Source organism: Fukomys damarensis, unplaced genomic scaffold (assembly GCF_012274545.1).
Source record: "Fukomys damarensis isolate Sample0158 unplaced genomic scaffold, DMR_v1.0_HiC HiC_scaffold_7, whole genome shotgun sequence".
Taxonomy (NCBI): Eukaryota; Metazoa; Chordata; class Mammalia; order Rodentia; family Bathyergidae; genus Fukomys; species Fukomys damarensis.
In genome coordinates this window covers 3480325-3498157 of record NW_022900919.1, presented here as the reverse complement: position 1 = coordinate 3498157, position 17833 = coordinate 3480325, and positions in this window count along the sequence as shown.

The window sequence follows — 17833 nt, the reverse complement described above, 5'->3', positions numbered from 1 at the left end:
AAGGGAATGCTGCGAATCGATTGAGTGAAATCTCGGTAGGACTTCCAGGCCCAGGTGTTGATGACAAACTGTAGTCTTGTTCTCTTATACAACAGAAATTCAGTCTAAAAGGTTTTGCATTTTAATTAATATTTGAGACTGAATTAACTGTACTGATCCTCCATCGTCAGATGACTTATCCAGGCTCAAATTTTAACTCATGTCTGCTTTGAGTAAGAACTGACAAGTCAAAAATACCTGTCACTCTTCTGTATGTTAAATACCAATAAGGAACAGTCCAGGGAAGTCGAGGAGGAGCTACGGACACCTTGGACACCTCCCCTCCATTTGTTGTTTCCAGATTTGTACTTACGATTACCTAGCAGAGAACATTCTACATCAGAGGAAGGGTTTTTGAGTTAATTAATATGGATGAATGTCTTAGTTACTTTTCTTTACTTTCTTAGTTATTCAGCACCCAAAGGTAAAAGAGGAAAGGTTTGTTTCAGCTCACAACTTGTAAAGGTTTCAGTCCAAACTTGTCTGGCTTGAAGGCAGGTGGCATGGCAGAGAGGCATTGCAGAGGAGAAACAGTTCACGGTATAACAGGGCAGGCAGAAAGCAGCAAAACAATAGCAAAGCAGCAGTAGCAGCAGCCGGCCTCTCCTTTTTATGTCTTCCAGGCAACCGCCTTTTGAGTGGAGCGACCCACACCCAGGGTGTACCTTCCCATTATCCACACCCAGAATTGTGCCACACCAATCAGTGTACTAATTTAGTACCACACACCCTTAATCCCAGCACCACACACCCTAGATCCAGCCACCTCCGGAAAGCCCCACCTATGACCCACATGAGGCCTTGGGGGGACAGCTAGACACAAATCACATCAGATGAATTTACTTGAATGAATTTGTGAAACTCATTTGTCTTCTCTGGATCTGTATTTGATCTCAGCCAAAAGGCTAAGAGATGATGCTCTGGATCTGTTTACATATGTGAACATTGATGTTTAAAAAATTCTGATACTGTACAAGTCTGAAATAGGGTTCTGAATTAAAATCTTGAGTGTACCATTTATCTGCGATCTGTTCCTGGACAAGTGGCTCTATCTCCAAATCCCAGTTTCCTCTTCTCTGGAATGAGGTCAGCAATGCCTTCCCCTCTGGTGAGAAGTAATGACCCACACGACCAGAAGTTGCCCACAAGGTGCTTGGCACAGAGTTCTGACTTCAAGGACACATGTGGATAGCTTTGGTTCCTCTTCATTCTCTGTTCTTTGGTTTCACTTAACTTCAGTTCAGAAACAGTTTTAGATTACTATCTCTGTTTGCTTCTGTGAGAGTCATATGACACAGTCACACTATTGATTTACTTGCTTTTAGATGAAGACATAGAAACACATTTTCTCATTTGAAGGTGGAACGGAGAAAGACACTTTCATTTTCTTTCCTCTATCATAGTCATTTATCTTCCAAAGTGGTACAGATTTCTACTTGAGGATGATTGCTTTTGCACAGAACATGGCAAGGGTATGGATCTTCACAAAATGCAATGCCTCCAACACTGGGATCTAATTCTTTTAGTAAAGTCTCACTCCACCCACAATCTAGCTGCTTCTCCCAGCAGTGCTGAGATGGGAGGGGTTGTGTGGTTTCTCTTTTGGAAACGAAGACACTGGAAGATAGGTGTATAAGGAATTTACTGAAATCCACCTGTAAGCTATAGAAAGAGAAAAAATAATCCACATTTCCCAGTGATCCCACTAACTTAGCACTTGATGGCAAAGGGAAAACTTCTGGCCTACAAAGTTTTATCATGCGTACTATTTAAAGATTCATCCTGCAAAATCACAAGGCTCAGGGAACTAGAATAAGAATAGATTTGACTGATTGTTAATGTCCAGCAGTGTGTATTTGAAAAGAAACCACACTGACTTTCAGTTTTGCTTTCATAGGTGACATACAACACATGTAACCTCATTGAGACTTGGTATTATTTGAAAAAATTAGCAATAATTATACTGAAAGGACCAGAGGAGGAATGTGGGAAGTGCCTAACAAAATTCCAGCATGTAGGAGATGCACAGCCACACGCTAGTTTCTCTCTTTTCCTGTCACTTTTCAAATGGCGAAGTGAGGCATACTTACAATTAAATTTAAAAACATAAATGAACAGTTCAATTAAATATGACCAAGCAAAGGTCAGGAACCTTGGTAGCACGCCCAAGTCCTCCCTTACACTCTCTGGGGGACATTAGCTTCCACTTCTCCCCAGTGACCTCTGTCCTGAATCCTCACAGTAGTTAAGTTTTTTTTTCTGATTTTGAACTCTATTGAAAGCGAATTGCCTCACCTGCATTATTTTATGCATTGTTTCTTTCAATCAATTAGTACACTTACAGTATTCAGCCGTGCTGTGTGTAACCATGTCCCATTCATTTTTGCTGTGGTGACGTTCTCACTATTTATGGACTCAATCTCTTGTTGAAGGGTCTATAGGTCCTTTATGGTTTGGGTGCTCACATGCTGCTAGAACCTCCCCGTGTGATGTAGTGGCTTTGTCACACAGGATGTTCGATTTCCCTGCCTCTTTGCTGGGGATTGAACTCTGGCATCACAAATACTCTGCTGCTGGTATGCACCCAGGCCAAGGGGCTTTTACTACAGTATTCTTCAACTACTGAAATAATCATATAAAATTTCTTTCATTTTGTTAATGTGCTAAATCAAAATGATTAGTCTGCTAAATGGATCACTTGCTTTAAAGCAACCTTGCAGTCCTGGGATAAATACCCATGCTGTGGATGGTGGCAGATTTTATCTACTATTATTTTGTTTATTTATTTATTTTTGTTTGGTTTTTTTTTTTTGGTAGCGGGGATTGAACTCGGGTCCTTGTGCTTGCAAGGCAGGCCACTGAACTGCTGAGCAAAATCTCCGGTCCCTTGTTTAATTTTTTTGGAGCAAATTCATGAGATATTTGGACCTGTAATTTTCTGTTGTGAGCTGTTTCTTTTTTTTTGGTCAGATTTTGGAATGAATGCTATTCTGGCTTTATAGGAAAACAGGTTGTGGGGTAGTCTACTTTTTAAAACAAGATAAAATTAAATTCCTTATGTTTGTGGCAGAATTAACGGATAAAACCATCTGGGCCTGGAGTTTTCTTTGTGGGAAGATTTATAATTACAGTTTCAATTTCTTTAATAATTATAGGATTCCACATTTTCTATTCTTAAGTATATTTTTCTACTGTTTGTCCATTTCACTTAAATTTTCAAACATATTAGCATTCACATTATATAATTTCCCCCTTTGATATTTGTAATGTTCTCGTGATGCCTTTGTTTCAAAAATCATGATCTTTGTAATTGTTTCTTTAATTTCTTCTGGAATTTTTTTGATCAGTCTCACTCAGGATTCATTAATTTTTTAGTCTTCCTAAGTATCAAAAGTTATTTGATCTTTTTTGCCCTGAACTTGCTCTCAAATTAAATCAGGTCTGCATCCTTAATACTGTGTTTCTCCTCCTTTGAGAGGAAGGGCAGTTTGCTAAATTTGCTCTTCTGAAATTTCTTGTAATGACTGCATTCCTTTTCAGCTCTTCTTTTTCATAAATTCACCTCTGTATTTTGACATAAAGGTTTATATTTAAAATTCATTTCAAATCATTTTCTAGATTCCATTTAGGTGTCTTCTTTCATCCATATATTTACTTAGAGAAATAGTTTTACTTCCATATGCCTATTTTGTAGAAAAACAATGTATCTAATTGATTTTTAGCTCAATTGCACAGTCTTCAGGAAATCTTATTTATGTGATTTCAGTTTTAAGAAATTAATAGAGCTCTGATTCAGAGCAGTCAATTTGTTAAATATTCCATGAGTGCATGGAAAGCATTTGAACATTTTAATTGTTGAGTACAATACTCCATATATTGCCAATTAAGTTATGTTCCCAATATTTTTCAAATTTTTTATGTTTTGTGTGATTGTTTTGTCTCTTATAGAATGGCACAATAAAGTTTTCTATTACTGCAGATTTGAAGATTATTTCCATATAATGTTTTAAATCTTTATTGTAAAACTGTATTATAAGGAGCCTTTAAATCTAGAATTGATCATTTTCCTAACAAATCAGGTCTTTTCTCCTTATACAATGTCACTTTTAAATATGATAGTGTTTTGCCACAAAATCTTTCTTTTCAGATTTTGAAACAGTTGCACTTTAATTTGTGTAGTGTTTGCATGGAATATTTTTTTTCAATCTTTTAAGTTATTTTTCTTAAAGTTGGACCTCAGTTTCGCTATTTCTAACTCTCTGTATTTTTATTTCCTAGACAGATATTTTGCAACTGGTGGCTATTTATGCAGCCCTATGGGTTAGTATTTCTCCCCTGTGATACGTTTTTGTGTGTTACAGCACCCTTTCCAATAATACCTGAGTCTTTCCTTTTCTGGGCTAATTTTTCCTACTTCCTCCAGTGCAAAGCCCCAAATTCTGAGTCCCTCACAGAATCAGGCAAAATAAAGGAGTGAAGTGGGCATGGTCTTCCCACTGAAGTCGCAGACACACAGTCATGCGCCACATGGTGACATTGTGGTTGACGTGCTGGGCACAGGGCAGTGCCTGTAAGATCAGGTCACCAGGCCACATCACGGTCTTTCTGTTTGTGTGGATGCTGTCTGCAACGTTCACTCCAGACGTTACTCCACGGCGTTTCTCAGAATGCGCTGTTAGGCCGTGCTTGCTTCACTTACACTTGGAAATCTCGTTATGTTGTTCTCGAAGGACAGAGGCGCAGGGGAAGAGCTCTAACCCGAAGAACAGCCTCAGTGAAAGTGGAAAACTGACAGCGTCAGGTACCTGTGTCCCAGGGGCGCACAGGCAGTGATGGCCTGGGTCCCAGTGGCGCTGAGCGTCTGTCCCATCCCCACAGCGCCTCTTCGCCTCGCTGGCCGGTGGGAAGTGCAGCTGGTATGAAAAGACAGACTCTACATTTGCGTGCGGCCTGGTCTGATTTTAAATGCAGGTTCAAACTCTGAGTGGAATCTGAACAAAGCTCCTGGACCTCTCTCGGCTCCTGGGGCTCCCCTCCTTCCGGCTCGGGCTCCCACCCTTGGATTCTGCCTTCCTGTCATTGTCTTGCCCGTGTGGACAGAAGTCACTTCAGACTGACTGAGTGGCCGCTGAAGCCTCTCAAACCGGGTGAGTGGGGAGGAGGCGATATTACCTCACTGATAATGCCTCCTAAGGTCTCTGTCAGCCATCATCTCCAGATCGTTTCTTTTCCCCTTTTGACCAAGTCTAAGTCTTGTTTTCCTTATCCTGTTCTGGGTCCTTACGGAATTTTAGACACACGGGGAAAACTTTGCTTACCAAATTTACCTCATAGATAAATCTACTGGTCTATTCTCTGTTGCTATAGCAACATAGTTTAGGCTGAACACATTGAAAAGAAAAAGAGGATTATTTTGGCTCACAGCTTTGGAGGCCAGAAAGTCCAAGTTCGAGTGGCCATACATAGCTGGTCTGGGCCTCATGTTGTATTATAAGGTGTGAGTGGTGGGCAGAGCACAGAAGAGACCAAACCCACAGAGCAGCCTTACTTCATCACAACCTGCTCTCGAGATGACCAACCCAGTCCCTGAAGGACAAGCATCAATCCCTCCTGAGGGTGGAGGCCCCTGACCTAATTACCTTCTAAGTCTCACCGCTTAAAGAAAGGTTCCACCACTGCCTGACACCACCAGCCAAAGACTAAGCTTCCTGCACATGAAGCCTGAGGAGCAAACTCTGCAGAAAGGTGCAGCACTTTGGCACAGAGACGGGGGATGCTTCTCCCCTGCAGCCCAGGTGGGGGGAAGACAGCCAGCCTTGTTCACAGAGCCTAGCTCACCTACGGCTTCCAAGGAACGATGAGGAGATGTTCCCGCTCAGAGCCCGGCAGAAATAAAACAACATGCTATCTTCCAAGGCTGTACCGTGGCTGATGTATTCAACTATCCAGGGGCAGAAGTAGAGGTGAGGAAACTGACTTTCATCTAACTTCGGGCTGAATCGTACCACGAGTTGGTGAGTACGCACGAGTAAGAGCCAGAAAGACTCCAGGTGGTGAGATTCTCGCCCCATATGCACTGCTCCTCCCCTGACAGACCCACTGTCTGCCAGACTGCCGGCGGTAGGTATATAATCACAGCAGAGGGAGAAGGCTGCAACACAGTGTGGTCAGCAGCAAGGTCAGCGCAGGCTGCTAAGGCCAGCAAGGCCGCCTGAGCGGCATGCAGATTACAGCACATTTTATCTTCATCAGCAATGTGCTCTTAAATCCTCTTCCTCACTTCTGTAAGTAAACATGAGTGTTTGTAGATAAAAGATATGTATACAGCGCATACATTCTCCAGGGTGCACTTTAGAAGTTGGGGTCCCCCCCAGCTGCTAAAAGCTTCCCACATGACCCCTGTTTTCCCAGGAAGCACTCTCCTGCCGCACTCAGGTCGGATGAGGGAGCACAGCACCCTGTGTCCCATGCATGCCGGGGCTCTGAGATGCGGGCTGAGGGTCTCACCCCGTGAGGTCCTTCTCTGGCGACCAGCAAAGGCATCGACCTTCCCCAGAGCAGAAGCTGCTCAGTGCCTCCCAGGGAAACGAGAGGGGACGCACTACATCTGCAGAGCCGAGGGGACCCTGAGCCAGCGGGGCGGTCCCAGAGGGCTGCGCGGCTGCGGAGGGCAGGGAGGGCGTGACGAGAGTGGCAGCGGCTTTGCCCCGCGCACTCTTTCTTCCCCGCAGGAACAGGCGGCACAGTGCTTCCTGCAAAGTGGCCAACGATTAGAGGGAAAGGGAGCAGCTCCGAGCCCATCGCAGTCTGGTCTTCTGAAGTGTGCCAGCTCCCTCCCTGCCCTGCTTTGCTAATTCCTGAAATTTTCCCATCACTCACGCGAGGGCCGAAGACACCCGACCCTGACCTGAGGCCACTATTTTGGAGCTTCAGGCTGCCGCCAGCAAGGGTTTGCAAGATTCCTTGAGCAACTTCTTACCTTCCTGGAGTTCAAGCGCCATGGCTGGGACATGGTCTGGGAAGTCCTGTCTCCACAGGCGGGTGGGTCTCTCTGGTGCAGGGACCCTGACACCTATGAGCTGGCTGGACAGGTATCTGAAGACACAAACTAAGCCCCGCCGCTGCCTAGACCTGTGCGCCTTTGAATTTCCCCTTTATTCCCTCGCCATGGTCGTCTGCACAGAGACCCCGGAATGTCTGTCTGTGGTGCCTGCCGTGATCCAGCAAGGCCCCAGCATGCTTGACACACTTGTTCACCATTGGTGACCGGTTGAGATGTCACTAATGCCAACTACTGACGACTCTCCCAAGATGGCTCTTAGTTCCAGTCTGCAAGATATCACCAGTAGGAGTCACAAAAATACAGCAGGGAGGCACACCTGGAAGGCAAGAAAAGTCCCCGATAGTTTTTTATAGCAACAGCTATAATACCCATGGACTCGTGGATTGGCAAAATATATAAAACTTTGGCCCAAAGTCCAACTTGTTTATATTTCCCTCTTGCTCTAAACAGTGCAATGTGTGAATAAAAACAACTCATCAAGGGCTCCCTGTGTTTCTATTGATAGAGACTGTGGCTTAATGATTGTGGGCCACCTGAATGTCTGCTCAGAGAAGTGTTTGCTCCTCTGCTGTGGGTGCTCTAAGGAGCTTTTCACCAGCAAGCAGTCTGCGAATACTGTTCCTGTACCAAGCGCTGTGTCGGCACAGCCCATCAGGAGATGACTCGGGAAATACCTGCTCTTGGGGCTGACACAGCAGCGGAGGCAGGCACAGGGTCAGACGACCCCAGCAGCTCTTGGTTAGGATGAGACAGATGGTGGGACAGACACTGAGTAAACTGCTCAGAGGCCCCTGGGCTCAGCAGGTCAAGGAAGATGTCTGTGAAGGACAGTGGTAGCCCAAGAGGGTGAGGAGGTAAGGTAGGGTCCCGTGCTACTCACTCTGGAGATAGTTCGACCCCAGGGTTGCTCAAGTGGAGGGCTGGCTCTCAGGGTGGCAATGTCAGGAGGCACAGCACCTGTAAGAAGAGGGGAGCCCAGCAGAAGGTGAGGAGGCCACGGAGGACTCTGCCCTCAGAAGAAATCAAGGGATCCATGTGGACCCCAGGTAGCTCCTTGGAGCCTGGCCTCATCTTCGCTCCGGCTTCCTGTCTCCTCTTCACAGGCATCCCCACTGCAATGCCCTTGGCCAGGTGTCTTTCCTAGATTTGAATCAAATCTCTAAAATGGTGACCAAAACCCCTCTCTTCTTTATAATACCCAGCTTCAAGTATTTTGTTATAGTAATGGAAAATGTTAGCCTTAGGGTATGTTGTGGCTGCAAAGTTCTGTATGGCTGGGGCATAAATGATAGGGCATGTGATCAGGAGGCTGGAGGAGATGGGAGCAAGTTATCCCAGGGAGATAAGGTCTTGTCTGGTAGGAGTGGGGAGGTCCTGAAGGAGTGTAGGAAACAGCATGGCTAGAACGTGCTCCCTCTGGGTGCAGTACAGACTATACTTTGGAGGGCTGTTTTGGCATGTTCGACCTCCAGAGACCAGTTGAAGTCTATTAAAATACTCTGATCCCACGAGGCCCTAAGTGGGGGCCACATGGGAGGGACACAGATCCTGAACTCTGAACAGCGTTCGCCCTGTTGGCTGAGCGCACTTCAGTAGGCTCTGTGTCCAAACAAATGCAGAAGAGATATACACAGCAGGCTTCTTTCTTTCCCAAAGTTATAAACAGCTGAAATGGGTGGGTAATAAAGTATGACACTATAATACCCATTGTGGAGGCCGCCGGCTTCAGAACACGGCAGAGGAAACTGTTATGCTGACACAGTGACAGAAAGAACATAGCTTTAGGTGATGAAATTACACTTATTAAACGGAGACCCTATTTTAGGCACCCGGTTCCACTTGGTGGTGAGCCAGAGACAGATGGTACAATGCAAATTACTGGACTACGGTTCTCCAAAAGCTACTTCTAACTTAGAATTTGGAATCCTCCAATTTCCCAAATGCTGACAGCTCATCCTGCCTATTCTGCTGCATATTAATTTGCAGGCATAGGTTCTTAATTATAGAAGTACAATCAAGTGGCAAAAGTTTGAAAGAAAGCACACGTTAGAGAAGAGTATAAATTTAAAAAGTAAACATCTTTGTATCCCACTCTTCCCTTTGGCTACAGTTAACAGCCTTTTGTGGGTTTTTTCACATTTTAATGGATGTAAAACATTTATACATCTGTACACATTAAATGGACATTCCTGTGCATCATTGCTCAGATTTATGAAAATGAACTCATTTTCTGAAATGAAATCATTGTGTGTCTAACATTTTTGTACTGGGGATCGAACTCGGGACCTTGCGCTTGTGAGGCAGGCAGTGGAACCACCAAGCTAAATCCCTAGCCAGAGATTTCAGATTCCCACATTGGGAGTCAAACCTGGGCCATCTGGCTGGGTGAAAAATTTTTAATAAGTCTTAGAAATTTATTCTTCAAAAGTTGTGTGCAAATTCCTCTCCTACCCACTGCTACCAAGATATCAACTTCCTTAATCTCTTATTAACAGCCAATTTTAAAACTGTAATATATTTTCCAACTTGATATGTGAAAACCCTTCTCATTCTTTTTTTTAACTTTAGAAAAGTATTTTATTTTCAAACCAAGAGAAAAAGATTTTTTGTTTCATTGCCAGTTTAACCAAGTGCATACTTTTGAAACAGAACTCTGAGGAAAGACTTTAACAATGAAATGTTATAACAGGAAGTGCTATCCAATGGCATTTATATCCAAATAAGTTAAGTAATGAAATTTTCATGAAGAAAACCCCATCTTTAAAAGGAGTTTTTTAGTCCATAAGCAAGAGTAAACCAAATTACTGCTGCTTTGAGGCCTGTATTAAACACTTCACGGGCAACTGGTCCAGAGCATTCAAATTTACAAGCAAAAAGCTAAAAACCAAGAATAATAAGTGGCTTTACAAGGTCAGAAAGTGAAATCATCACCAATGCACCCTCAGAAATCATATAACCCCTACAGAATGTTGCCTAATTGTATAAATCATTTATTTGAAGACATGCCTCATGATTTTTATATTTGGCACATCAATTATTTCTCTAAACCTGTAAATATTTATTGATCCAAGAATCATAATAATGTGAGCTAGATTTTTTAATGTAGTGAATATTCTTAGTTTTCCCAGTTAGAGTGTTATACAGAGTCTGGAATATATCTTGGACCAATAAATTTCAACCTGCTCTACCAAAAATAGCAAAGCCCCCTGGAAAGATTTATAGGACATAAAAGAAATGGTTCATAAACCAGAAACATAACACTGAAGTTATTGAATGCTGATTAACAGTTGGCCTGAACTCCAAATATTTTTCTATTCCTTTTTTGAGATTTTAATTATAAATTTTGGTGTTGCAAGTCATAAAATAGGTAACATCATTAAAGAAAAAGTGTAAACTTTGAAACTTTGATTATTTTCATTTACTCCAAATGAAGTTTCTTTTCATTTTCCTTTGCTTGCTCAGCAATCTGTTTGAAAACTTTTAACACAGTTTCAGGAAATTTTTATTGGTGCACGTTTATGGAATTTTGTACATTTGTTAGTTTGACCACTTAAATTTTCTAAAATTACCCTTCAAAAGATAAATACTGCAAATAAATATGTGATCTTTTATATAAGTGAGCTTCTATTTCATTAATATTTTATAAATAATCATTGCATACCTCTGAGGTATCAACATACATGTGTTGTGTTTATCATTTAAGTATTGGTTAAAAATAAATTACTAATTTCAGAATAAAATCGTCACTATCATAATACTGATTCAAAAATACTGAGTCTATAGTGCTCCCAAAGTTCCAATAAAAATTAAAATTCAGGCCACTGTTTTTGTTTTTTCTCTGTGTTAAACATTAAACTACTTATTTGCTTTGTAAAATATGTTCCTACCTATTTCTGTAACTACTCTGTACCTGTGGGTACTGACAGAGAAATGTTACATTTATAATCATGAAGATAACTTTATATTTTCAAAAACTGCTATTTACCGACAACCTGCAATGTTAAATGTAAGTTGTATTTGAAATACAAGGTCTTCCAAATGAGTTTTTAATTCAGTTGCTAAATTCAAGGAAATTAGTTATGATGTACAATAATAATTTGCAGATTGTTTCCTCATATATTAAAAAACACTTTTAATTTGGGAAGGGTTATAAGTTTAACTGTACTTTTCCTTTGCTGTTTTTCCAACAGACCACTTCGCCACCACCTGTGGAATTCCATTATAAATGGTACCCCCTCGAGGAGTCCAAGAGAGAATTCGACTCTCAACTAGCTACTGAATTCATTTTAGAACAAAAGAGAAAAGGAAAACTACTTTTGAAATGTAGCTAATAGTTCCGTGGCTGATGCCGATTGCCCTCTCCGTCTGCTCATCTTGGCTTTGTCCGTCCCCGCCGGTGAAGGTGGGAGCTGTGGATTTCCCCCTTTTGTTCAACATCAACAATCAGATGATCAGATCCCAGCTCTGGATCCGACTGCACAGGAATGAGTGATGAGACCAAGCCAGGCCCAGCTTTGGGAGGAACTTTCCCCTCGGGTTGGCAGAGGTGATTACGTCCCCCATCCTTGGATCCCAGCAAAGTCGCAGCGCTGCCGTTTCCACGTGAACACATACAGCGCTTCCACCAGCCAAGAATCCTCCTAAACTAGGCAGAAAGTGCATCGCTCACACCTACAAAATAGTGGACGCCGGGGGAGACTTGGGAAGAGGAGGATGCGAAGTTGAAGTTAGTAAGGTCGCTTTGAGAAACTGAATCTGTTTCTTGTTCTTATCTCTCCTACTCCTTTCCTGCTCCCTCCTTCCAAAGAATATACCCTAAATAACTTGAGCTTCCTTTCCAACATTTAAGGGCCTGATAATTATCGATGCTGTGCAGGGCTCCGGTGGCCCCTGAAGTAAGCCCCCGTCTGGCCGGGGGTGGCCTGGACAAGAGCTGAGGGCCGGCGGTCCAGACAGGGTTGGATGAAACCGCAGGGCCGGCGAAAGGGTCTTCCCTCGGTGCCCACAAGAAACTCCTGTTGCAGTCACAGTGACAACTTTTGCAGCTCCATGGGATTAGCGGGCAGCCCAGACTGCAATCAGGGCCCAGGGTCCAAGATCGAGTGCAGTCTTCCCGACCAGACAGGGTGGAGGGTGCAGAGGAGGCCAGAGAGAAACGCGGGGTAAGTCTGTGAACAGCCAGAGCCTCCCTCTTTCTTCGCTGTACCTGTCAATGTAGTGTTACTTCAAAGATGGGCCAGGTCTGGGGTCTAGATTTTAGGGAAGGTTAGCAGTACAGAGGGGCCAGGCAGATAAAGTCAGTGCTGCTGGAGGGAGACGCGCAGCTTGGGCAGGGCTAAGGCGCAAGTGGGCGAAGAAAGCGCCCAAGCCCTTTGGGGTTCCTCTTAGCCTCCACTTCTCCTGCCCCAGCCGCCAAAGACTAAGATTGGCCTGGCCCCAGGAGGCCCAGAAGCCCACCGAGCAGCCCCAGTACCGAGCCTCGGAGTCTTCAGGGCCCTGGCACCTACCCCGGGATATCGGGGGCGGGGAAGGGACGCTCTGAGGATGGGGCTGAAGCCCCTTCTCATTCTTATTTTAAAATTTTTATTGACTTTTACCTTTATTTATTATAATATAATTATAATGCAGCATAAACATTTATTTATCATGATATAATTCCAGTCTTTGTCCATGGATACCAGGAAGGATCTGGTCAGAATGAGCCATGGGCCACTGTTCGCTGAACCTTTTCCAAGTGGATCAAACAATTATCAATATTTTTGCCGTAGCAAACCATTTGAATTTAAGATACCCTGTTTCCTCAACCCTAAAGAATTAAAGACATCATCTTATCCAAGTACAGGGCCATGATTATACCTGAAAAATTAATTATGTTTCCTATCTAATTTGTAGAATGTACTGAATTTTTTGTCTCCAAAACAAATGAATATTTTACCTCCAGTGAAGACACATTCAAAGTTCGCTTACGACATTAGATGTATTTGAAAGTTTGTAATAGTCCATTTTCCCTTCTATCTTTATTTCTTGAAGAGTTTGGGCTGATTTTCTGGCAAAGTGTCCAGCATTCTATAATTATAGATTTTTTTTCCTTGTTGAGTATTTAATGTGTTTCTTTCTGTGAACTGGAGTTGAGTGTAGATGACTTCTTAGACTCAGCACAAACTGTTTTGGAAAGAAAACCCCCTAGAGCTTCATGTCTTATCTTCACCTGGAGGCATCTAACATCTGCGTGTCCTAGGTGCAATCTGGCAGATTCTCCATCATAAACACTCCTGTCCTTTGCAACCAGCAAGACTTCACTGCGGGGACTCTGGCACCTTGCAAATACTGCGTTTCTTAGCAACCATTCCACAAAAGGCTTTAGCATCTGATGATCTTCATATGAATCAATCATCACAGTGGAGAATTGTTTATTTTTAATTGCGCTATAGGTTGAAGAGATTTGCTCACTTCTAAGGAACTTACAGGAATCACCACCACTTGGTAGAAACTCACTACAGTAGGGTCCAATAGGGACATTGACCTGGTCCTACCTACTATGAAAATCTACCTGTGACTCAAGGACAGGAAAAAGAAGAGGCTGGACCTTTGGACAAGTTTTCTAAAAGATTCAAACATTCATAAGCATTCTGCCTTCCTCTGCCATCACCATGACAACAGAGTGAGCCTGACTGGAGCCTTCCTTTTCATTGGCTCTCCCTGCTTACGGTTCCACTTCTGTTGAGAGGAGGGTCCTTGGTGGTTTCAGACTAAATATAAATGTCCTGGGGCTGGAGGAGGGGTTGTGTGCCAGGATGCATGCTGTGGATTCCGTATTTCTTCTGAGATGTCTTCATCATGGAGTTAAAAGGTAATATTTGCTACTGTAGCTAAGGTTTACATTCCACTTGAGGAAGTGCATTTAAAAAAAGAGTGATTTGCCTTCTTGGAGGAATCAAACATCTAGGTAGAGAAAGCCACTCTGGGAAATGCCATTTCTGGGACAGGGTGTTGTAGAGGCGCTACTCTCTCTGTTTACCTCCAAGAGCAGCTACACGCCCATCCCTGGACAGCATGTGTCCAAATGCAAGACAGGAAGAGGGAGACAGAAAGCATCCTGGGGACCGAGGACTGTCATGTGTTCATCTCCTTTGGTTTGTTTTCTTTTCTTCCAGTACTAGGGATTGAACTCAAGGTTTTCACACTGTGCTATATTCCTAGCCCTTTGATTTTTTCATTTTGAAAGTGAGTGTCTCCTAATTGCTCCTTTGCCCAGGCCAGGCTCCAATTTGGCAATGGTCTTGGCTTCAGCTTCCTTGAGTGCTGGGATTATAGACATAATCTACCACATCAGCTATCTTTGGCACTTTCTTCCCCAACCCTGTTTTGCAAAGGTACATAATAGTCTGTGAGTTAGAGTGAGATTAATAGGGGAAAGGTATTCATGCCAAGTCAAACTTCGGCAGCCATTGTCAGTGAGGTCTTTCCTCCTCTTTTCCTTCTTTTCTCCCTAGGTGCCGCTGACATGGTCCCTGGGTTCCTCCATCACTCTTGACTCACTATCCTGGACTGCATTTTGAAGTCAGACACCCCAGTAACCAGAGACAGTGGAGACCTGCTCTATCTGCTCAAGGGGGCCTGCCAGCAGGTTGGAGAGCTTTCCAATAATATCTTTTAGATAAAAACCCTCGCTAAAAAGACTGCAGAGAGCGGTGGCCCCTCCCACCCAGTAAGGGCTCTGCAGTGTGGGTGTAGCCCCCGCCCCTGCCCAGCCATAAGGAGAAGCCCTGTCCCCAGCCTGACTTTGTTGCTATGTGAAATGTCATCTCTGGGGAGAACTACATGACGGATGTATAGGGCCTCTCTCTGCTATTTTTGTAACTTCTTGTATTATTTTGAAATGAAAAATTAAATGAAAACAGCTAGTCTGCTGGATAATTTTTTCCTTTTTCATCTGAGTACTCTGAGTCCCTTTGATGTGCACTGACTAGGTTCAGTGTCTTTGGCAAAACAATTAGAATAAACAGCTACTTGCCTGTTTAATTCTAATACAAGGTCCCTAGTTTTGAGTTTGGAATAAGGGTCTCTTCATTCCAGAAAATTTCATGTTGAAATCAGAGACCAGAGGTAAATTTTGATGGTTCTAAGCCAAATTGGCCTTATCCTTGGGCAAAAGCCTCCAAAAGGGAAAGGCACCTAAGATAAGATGAGAAGCTGGAGATTCTCACAACAAAATTCCACTCAGTTTAATAAAAGTAGTCATGATTCTCTTCCTGTAATTATCTGTTTCAATGTAATTCAATTCAAATTTTATGTAAGGGCAGAGGCTGCAAGAGGGCCATCATCAAACCAGGAGCTCCACTTTCAACCTGCAGGAAATATTCACTTGGCTCCTTCTCGCTTCTCCAGAGGACACTCTTCAGGCCTGGGTAGTCAGGGCGTCTGTTCCCCACACCTTCTGACCTGCTCACACTGAGGCTGCAGCCTGGAACCTCCCCAGGTAGATCTGCGGAAGGAATTCAGCACTTCTAGCCTGAAGGAGACACAACACAGCCACCCCAGTTACCCAAGAAGGCCATGATTCAGACAGAGGGTTAGGCTTGCCCTTCCTGGTCAGAACTAGGCACACCAGAAGGAAAGGCCACCAGGCACGAAACTGGTCAGAGCAAGCCCTCTTGAGATAGCTCTTCTTTGCCACACAGATCACTCTGTAGCTAGAAAGGCTCTCTATCAATGCATACATCCTGCATGCTTGCTGCTATGATTTGCATTTTAATGTCACCCAAAGACATTGAAGATCCCCAGCTTTGTGCTAGAGGGAGTGGGGGAGACTGTAGGAGGCAGCACCTAGTGGAGAGAGCGAGATCCTGGCTGTGTGCACAGAAGGGCTATTGGCACCCCAACTCCTTCCTCTTGCTCTTGCTTGTTCCCCAACTGGCCTGAGCTGAGAGGTTTTGCTCTGCTGCATGCTCCTGCTGTGATGTACAGAGCCACCACGGACCCACAGCAATGCAGCCAAGTGACCATGGATGGAAACCTCTGAGACCACTACCTGCAATGATCCTGCCTCCTTTTCTGCTGGCTGCCCCAGGTGTTTTGTCACAGGGATGGAAATATGACAGATACATTTGGCATTGCATTAAATGCACAGTGGCAATGCAATCAGACAGCTCAGCCTTGCTGAACTCTGCCTGTTAGGGCTGCCAGATACAATAAGGAAGGGAGGTGAATATAGATCTCAGGTCAACACAAACACTTTTTGTCTCTAGATCTATCCCATCCTGTAGGCATTCTGCAAGAGCACTTGCCAAACTCAGCAATCCTGCTTTCAGTGTGTCCCTCTTCCACCTCCTTGTTCTTTTATTTCTACAATCCCTGAAACTGCTCAAATGAAGAATAGTGGGTTTCTGGATAGTCTTCACCCTCCTGTTCAGAGAGCTGAGGATATTTGGAATCTACTTCCTCCCAGGGCATACTTAGTTTGTTAGTCAGCTTTTTCTTGCTAGGACAAAATACCTGAGATCATTCACTAAAAGAGGGAAGCGATTTCCTCTGGCTCAGGGTTTTAGTGGTTCAGTCCATGGGTATTTAGAGCTGATCACTCCACTGAGGTCAGGAAGCAGAGAGCACAAAGGGTAGGGGCTGGGGCAGTGGTTGGGGTTTTAACACCTCCTCTCAGGGCACGCCTCCCAAGACCCAACTTCCTCCAAGGCCCCACCTCCTAAACTTCCTCCACTTTCCAACTGTGCCATCAGGTGACAACTAAGTTTCCATACAATGTCTTTGAGGGACATTTGAAGTCCAAACCTTAGCACTTGGCCAAGAGCTCACTGGTTCAGGGCACTTTTTCCTGGTGGTCTTGCCTCACAGGCAGGCTTGGATGGCAGGGTTCCCAGGGCCAAGGTGGGGCTGCAGTACTGGGAGGTGGAGGAACGTAGTGGTGTGGCCTGGCAGGAGAACTTCAGGTCCCTGCAGATGCATCAGAGAGGAATGTGGGTCCCCGGCTTTCTTCCTGGCCATGAACTGAAAAGCTTTTCTCTGCCACTTACTCCTTCAATGATGTGTTCCCCTCCACAGGCCCAAAGGCAATGGGTCTGCCTTGGCATGGATTGGGCCGTCAGACCTCTGTGGCAGACCTCTGCTCTTGATAAGTTGATCAGCTCAGTAGTTTGTTGTAGTGGTGGGAAGTTGACTAACACATTTGCCTGCTGTGTTGTGCGTCTCCACCTCCTCACAGGTTTCCGAAGTGCCCGTGAATCCTGTGAGCCAGGTTTTCTGCAGGGGTCTCAAGTCAGGGGTGAGGCGATGGATTCTGCTCAGAGTCCCCGACCTCCTGGGATGAAAGGCTGCCTGGACGCAAACTGGAAATTCTCCCTCCAAGTCCAGCTCCATGCTAGTAGATGAGGCTTGAAGGAAAACTGAAAACCCAACAGTACTGTGTATAGAAAAATAAAGGTCTATTTGATAGTCAAAGTATTAAATTCAAGAGAAGAGCCAAGAAAGAGTTTTAGGTAACCTGTTGGAGAGCTCAGCCTGTCCCTTGCGCCTGCTGGGTTCCACCCACAGGCCATACAACCAGCAGCACCCCGGGCTCTGTGGCCGGGGGTGAAGCCCCTCCTCCTCCCAGGGCCCCAAGATTTAGCATGGTCCAGTGGGTGAAGCAGACAGCCAGTGCCTCAAGGACAAAGGTTTGGTGAGTACTGAGTACTCCCATCTAGTAATTATTTTCGTACAATTATCTCCTCGTGGATA